Source organism: Octopus bimaculoides, chromosome 5 (genome assembly GCF_046866305.1).
Source record: "Octopus bimaculoides isolate indiv1 chromosome 5, ASM4686630v1, whole genome shotgun sequence".
Taxonomy (NCBI): Eukaryota; Metazoa; Mollusca; class Cephalopoda; order Octopoda; family Octopodidae; genus Octopus; species Octopus bimaculoides.
The window spans coordinates 100,842,071-100,849,570 of record NC_142932.1 but is presented as its reverse complement, the minus strand read 5'-3'; the positions used below and the strand labels follow the sequence as shown (position 1 = coordinate 100,849,570).

Here is a 7,500-nt window from a genome sequence, read left to right as displayed (position 1 = left end):
AGTTGTTAAAGTTGTAACAGTTTCATAACAACATCAGTAATTTGCATGAAGAAATGATTGTTAAGAAAGCAATTGACTAAACACACCCATTTAAAAAAGAATGTATAGAATATAAATCACACTCATACATAAATTACATCCTAATTTAGTGTTAAATCTTGGTACAAAACATTTTCTTTCATAGCTTCAGCTTTGCCTCACGTATAAAAGCTGCATCTCAGTTTTTTCAAATGAAATCAAGTATAAAATTTTTGAAGAATTATTTTTTGAAATATAATGTTATCCAAGAATAGACAATTGATGGTAAACATATGGCAAATAAGACCTATAACCCAAGTTCAGTTTGTATTGGCAGTTATTTCCTTTACTTTCTGAATGGAAGTTGAATGTTGCAAGTGCCATTTTATTTTACTTTCTGAAGACAATAGAGTTTTATCTTTCACTGATGGATACTTTCACTCTAGAAAACTTACCATATTTACTCGTGTATCAATCGCACTCATACATAAATTGCACCCTTGATTTTGTGTTAAATCTTGGTACAAAATGTTTTCTTTCATAGTTTTAGCTTAGACTCATTTATACACAAGTCACATCCCAGTTTTTCCAGTTGAAGTCCAATATAAAATAGTGTGACTTATTCACAAGTGAATATGGTAAGTTATTCACTCTATTTTATACATCAATATTTGTGACATATAACTATTTATACATCTACTTTTGTCTTCTTTTCTAGGGAGAAGGTTAGCATGGGGGCAGCCTGTCCAAATACTCCTTTGACTAGAAGCTAGGATCAACTGAATGAAGTTAATACAGCTCAGGTTTAAGTCAAACATTAGGGGGCCAATTGCTGAGGAGAAATCATAGACCATTAGGGTTCCAATAGAATGCAGTTCTAGGGAGGAAGTTTCAAAGGTACTAGCAATAACCATGGCTTGGAATAACTTGTTCGGAACATTTTATAAGACAGTACAGCTGTCACTCATGAGTGAATACAGCTTTGAAACATCTACCAAGCATTTACTGATTGCATTGGGACCCTGTATAACGATGAAACAATGATGATGGTGAAGATGATGATGATGATGATAATGATGATTATGGTGATGGTGATGGTGATGGTGACGACGACGATGGTGGTGGTGGTGATTTTCTATCTAATACTTCTTGGTTACTTCCTATAAATCCTTCAAGTACACATCAATCTACACCCACAACTCGTTCTCACTGTACCTCTCCCCACTAACATGTTCATGTAATACTGTTTTTTTTTTACTTACCCAACTTATCAACTGAAAAATGTCATTCATCTTTCAATAAATATATTTTTGCTTTTGTTACTTTATTTCTTTATCGTTTTATTTCTTTATCATTCCTTTATATTTGAATAGAGACATGCAACAAGTGAACGACAGAAATCAATAGAGTGTCGACAGAAAATAATTTGTATCATTTGGTTATGTCCCTTTATGATGAAACTTCAAACCCAGTCAAGATCCAATTGGTTTCCCATCATTCATCAATAGAATTAGTAGCAATGAATAAAATAAGCATACATAAGCAATAAAATATACAGCTAAATCCATAAAGTGATGAGCATTAACTTAGCTACTACTAATAATCATTAGATTTCAGCATGTTGTTACTGTCTTTTTGAGTTATGTTTGCTTTTTTCTCTCTCCATTTTTCCTCTCTATATCTATTCTTTCTGCAGAAGAGCATATGCTCAAAATGTAAAAGACTTCTAATTTTTCCTGAGTGTAAACTTGTCTATTCTTTTATTTGTTTCAATTATCTCGACTGTGGCCATGCTGGAGCACCATCTTTAGTCAAACAAATCGACCCCAGGACTTATTCTTTGTAAGCCTAGCACTTATTCTATTGGTGTCTTTTGCTGAACTGCTAAGTTACAGGAACGTAAACACACTAACATCAGTTGTCAAACGATGGTGGGGTGACAAACACAGACACACAAGCATATACACACACACACACACACACACATACACACACATATATATATATATACAATGGGCTTCTTTCAGTTTCCATCTACCAAATCCATTCACAAGGTTTTGTTTAGCCCAAGGCTATAGTAGAAGACACTTGCCCAAGGTGCCATGCAGTGGGACTGAACCCAGAACCATGTGGTTGGTAAACAAGCTACTTACCACATAGCCACTCCTGTTTATTTTTTGATCTCATCTTCATGTTGTTCCTTTTTCATTCTCATACCATATTATTAGATTTCCTCAGAGATTAATTTCAAAGAGCTATGTATGTTTAGTAGAGTGTTCTCAGTGTAAAATATATTAATATTGTAATGTATAGATATTCAATATATATATACGAGAGATATGTTAACAAAAATTGGGACATTATCTGAATGAGGTCTCAATAGAAATTATAGAGTTAATTAAGCCTTTTTATCTTTTACTTCTTTCAGTCATTGGACTCTGGTCATGCTTGGGCACTACTTTGAAGGGTTTAGTACTTACTCTGTTGACCTCTTTTTACCAAAGTTGCTTGGTTACAATAACATATACAAACCAACACAGGCTGTCTGGTGGTGAGGAGAAATGTACACACACACACACACACACACACACACACACACACACACACACACACACACACACACACACACACACACACATCATCATCATCATCATCATCATCATCATCATCATCATCATCATCATCATCATCATCATCACCACCACCATCATCTTCATCATCATTTAACATCCATTTTCCATGCTGGCATGGGTTAGACAGTTTGACTGGAACTAGTATGCCAGAGAGCTGCACCAGGATTCAGTCTGATTTGGCTTGGTTTCTGCAGCTGGATGCCCTTCTTAGTGTTAACCACTCCAAGAGTGCAATGGGTGCTTTTTACATGCCATTGGCATGGGTACTATATGCCTGATACCAGCAACAGCCACAACTACGCTTTCACAGGTGCCATTTATATGACACTGGCAACAGCGATGACTACAATTTCACTTGGCTTTATGAGTCTTCTCAAGTACTGCATATCGCCAAAGGTTTCGATCATTTGTCATCATCTATGTGAGGTTCAACATTGGAAGATCACACTTCACCACTTCCTTGCCTCCATGGGGACTAATACACACACACACACACACACACACACACACACACACACGCACACGCGCACACACACACACACATGCACACACACACATGCACACACACACACATACACACACGCACACTCACATATATATGTCTGCATTTTAGGAGATTTCTGCTGGCCTTTTGGGAACTGCCAGAAGTTGATGGCAAACAGGAGAGGGAGATAATCCCCTATTGTTTACCTTTATAGCTGATCGATGGCAGCACGGTCGGAAGTCAATAGCCATTAGCAAAGGAGATAATCCAGACTTTTCCCCTCCATATTTTAAAGAGGTCATAGGCCAACAGGTATTGGGGTCTGAAGATACGCCACTTTATGTGTTTATGTTTCCGTAACTTAGTGGTTCGGCAAAAAACACCAATAGAATAAGTACTAGGCTTACAAAGAATAAGTCCTGGGGTTGATTTGCTTGACTAAAGGCAGTGCTCCAGCATGGCCACAGTCAAATGACTGAAACAAGTAAAAGAGTAAAAGAGTAAAAGACTAAAGCAAAATGATCAAGTTGTAGTTTCTGTTTAACCTAATGTCAACCCTGATTAAGCAGACTATTGATCAATGGGAGTCCATCAGTGACCATCACATCTTATTAAAGGTGTATCTCGGACAAACCTTATATCTAATATCTCTTTTCCCTATTTAAAATGACAGCGTGAGATTTGAGGGAGGTTTAGCTACTATAGAGACTTCTTCATAGGGTTGTAAATTAATCAGAGCGGGCATAAATGTGAGAAAGTGACCTCAGGGCAAGTGTGACAAAGAACTCAGTAAAAAATTTAAGTTATTCCTGAAACTGGAAAAATAAATGATATAATGGAATGTTATAGAAAGCTACGCAGTTATATAAAAAAATAAATAAATGTGCCCTTTTTTAAAGCCTAGCCAGGCTCATGGGCCCAGTTTCCCGGTTTCCTGGTTTCAATGGCGTATGTGTTCCCCAGCTGGACGGGATGCCAGTCCATCGCAGCATTACTCATTTTTGCCAGTTGAGTGGACTGAAGCAACGTGAAATGAAGTGTTTTGCTCAAGAACACAACGCACCGCCCCGGTCCAGGAATCGAAACCACAATCTTACGATCATGATGCTGACACCCTAACCACTAAGCCACGTGCCTCCATGCTACTCAGTTATATCTAATACAAACAAACAAGGTGTTAAAAATGTGGAATGAATAACTGCTAATTGTTTTAATGAATATTAGATTATTTCCCTCAGTAACTTTAGAATTGCAATCTCATCAAACTGTAATGATTGAACTTGACAGCATTCAACATTGTAAAGATGAAATGATTTCATCATTTACTATGATAATGCTCTTGTGTATTTCTCTGTCACACCATATGAATGAGAAAGGAAGGGGTGATAAATGAATATGGAAGGAAGAAGTAGAGGAAAACTTGGTAGTGGGAGGATGGAAGTTCTACAGTGGCAAAAAAAGAAAAGATCAAACTGCATTTCAACTCTGTGTGAGTGTATCATCATCATCATCATTATCATTATGTATGTGTGTGTATATAAAAGGGTGTCATGTGACTCTGTGTGTGTGTGTGCGTGTGTGTGTGTGTGTGTGTGCAATGGAAACACTGAAAAGAAAAATCAAACAGCATTTCGACTGTATGTGAGTGTATGTGTGTGTATGTGTGTGCGTGTACACGGGAAATAGGTGAATGTTTGGATCTTTACTCTTTTTTACTTGTTTCAGTCATTTGACTGCGGCCATGCTGGAGCACCGCCTTTAGTCGAGCAAATCGACCCCAGGACTTATTCTTTGTAAGCCTAGTACTTATTTTATTGGTCTCTTTTGCCGAACCACTAAGTTATGGGGACATAAACACACCAGCATCAGTTGTCAAGTAATGCTGGAGGGACAAACACAGACACACAAACAGTTCCATCTACCAAATCATCTCACAAGGCTTTGGTCAGCCCGAGGCTATAGTAAAAGACACTTGCCCAAGGTGCCACGCAGTGGGAATGAACCAGGAACCATGTGGTTGGTAAGCAAGCTACTTACCACACTTACCTGTGCCTGATTATTTTGTACCTTATTTATATATAAAATAATACAATTAGCAATCATCTTTGACGGCACAGGGCCAGCTAGTTGTCATTATAAACATTGTCATCATCATCATTATTGCCATCATCAGCATCATCATCATCGTTGTCGTCAACATCATTGTTATCACCATTATTTCAATGTCCACAATTCCATGCTTGCATGTATCAAACAGAATTCACTGAGGCAGATTTTTAAATGGCTTATAAACACCTCCCACACTGCAATTGTTATATATATATATATATATATATATATATATATATATATATATATATATGGATATATATATATATATATATATATATATATATATATATACATACATGCATGTATGTATGTACATATGTATGTATGTATGTGTATGTGTGTGCATATGTGTGCGTGTATGTATGTATGCATGTATATATATATATATATATATATATATATATATATATGACAGGCTTCTTTCAGATTCCATCAACAAAACTACTCGCAAAACTTCAGTCAGCCCAGAGCTATAGTAAAAGACACTTGCCCAAGATACCACACAGTGGGACTGAACCCGAAATCATGTGGCTGGGAAGCAAGCTTCTTACCACACAGCCATATCTGTTAATTACTAACTAATTATGTGAGATGACAAGAGTCCCAGGCTCATTCATCTCCCTATTTATTATAAGAAGAAAATGAAATACCTTCACTAGAGAACAACTTCTGAAGTGTAAATTATGTCTACAGATCAGTGGTGGCTTGTAAATAAAATTAGGAGGGGTGCTGCTTCAGAAAATTTTTAGCCATTGTTTTAATATTGTGTAAAAGGAAACAAACATATAAAAAGAAAATTTATGCATAAACTTGATTGGTTTGTATTTTAACCACTGCCAGGTAGTGTGTTTAATTTGTTCACTGAACACCGCCATGAATTATCCCTTGTTTTTCAAAAATCCCACCAAATTAGAAAATAAGGGAAGAAATTCTACCCTATTTTTCAAATCCTGGGAGCAACACTGAAGCTGGAAGCAAGATAATAATCAAATTCTACACTTTATCACATTCAAGAATATAAACATGTTTTTAAGCACAACACACACTGAGTCAAAAAGAAACACTACCTTTTACCAGGCACTGTCGTTCATGCAGTGCTCTCTCTCCCTAAGGTGAAGCTTCCTATGTCAGACATGTGAGCAAGCGCACAACAGCCAAACACCACATCACTGGAACTGTGAAGTGCACAGTTCTATCCAAGGGATTTTTGCATTTTTTTCATAAACTAGGGGATGGCTACTGACATTAAGCTTAACCCATAACCTCCCATAATTCTATTAACTGGAATTTTTTTATGAAACTTTGATTTCTAGCATAAAACAGCCTTAGAAACACGCTGGAATGATCAAAATAACATTTCAAAATAACATTTTAAATAGAAATAAGCGAGATATTGGGTGAAAAATTAGCAAACCTCATTTGAATATCAGAGAAATATACCTAGTAGATATAGCAAAAAGGTTAGATATGTGTAAATATTGACAGATAATTAAGAAATTTGTAATTTTTAAGTGATCTCATATGAGATCACTGGTAAGTAATGGGTTAAGGATTATATAATGTACAAGTATAAAGAAAGAATTAAAGAAAAAGGGATTCATTATATTGAATGTTATCGGTAATACCAAGTGGAAATAGGGGGTGCTGCAGTTCTGCAGTGCTTATACATGAGGTGCCACTGCTGCAGATATATATTGACTCCTTGAAAAGTAATGGATTATAACACACATACACCTCTCTCAGAATTTTGTATCCTCATGTGAATGTAAAAAATAAATGTTGTATATTATATGGTTTTATTTATAATATGCTGCTTTATACTGGTTACTAAACAAATAATTGTTTGAAAGTAAAAACTAATTAATGCTTTGTCATATTAGTCCACACTCACACTTGGTCTTTTTGGTGTTGAGTTGGAGAGACTGAACAGTATATGAAACATAATGGCAAATAAGTGTATAAAACAAAGAGACATGTAGAGACAAGAAGAGATAGTTATAAAGACAAGTGAAAAAAAAATATGGTAGAAAGGCAGTAGTAAAAGTTGTATTACTTACCCGACAGATATAAAATATTTGTCCCTTCTCTCAGAAGTCATCTGAAAAGTAACAACACCTACTTATCAGAATCACCAAAATTGGGGTTTTCTATATATGAAGAAAAGGGCAAAATTACATAAGACCTCGTCCTACCAACAGATCATCTGTTCCTTCCATTTGTTAACATTTTGTTTTGTTTCTTCTCTTCTTAAGT

At 35.9% G+C, this 7,500-nt stretch overlaps 1 long non-coding RNA gene across 2 annotated transcripts in view; it reads right to left on the bottom strand.

Moving 5' to 3' along the window:
* Positions 1-7,500, bottom strand: part of LOC106868352 (uncharacterized) — a 22,809-nt gene that overhangs the window by 7,995 nt on the left and 7,314 nt on the right. For both annotated transcript variants that reach the window (XR_008264223.2, XR_001409264.3), the window contains exon 3: positions 7,305-7,345. This is a non-coding gene — a long non-coding RNA (uncharacterized LOC106868352). The remainder of the gene's footprint in view (positions 1-7,304; positions 7,346-7,500) is intronic.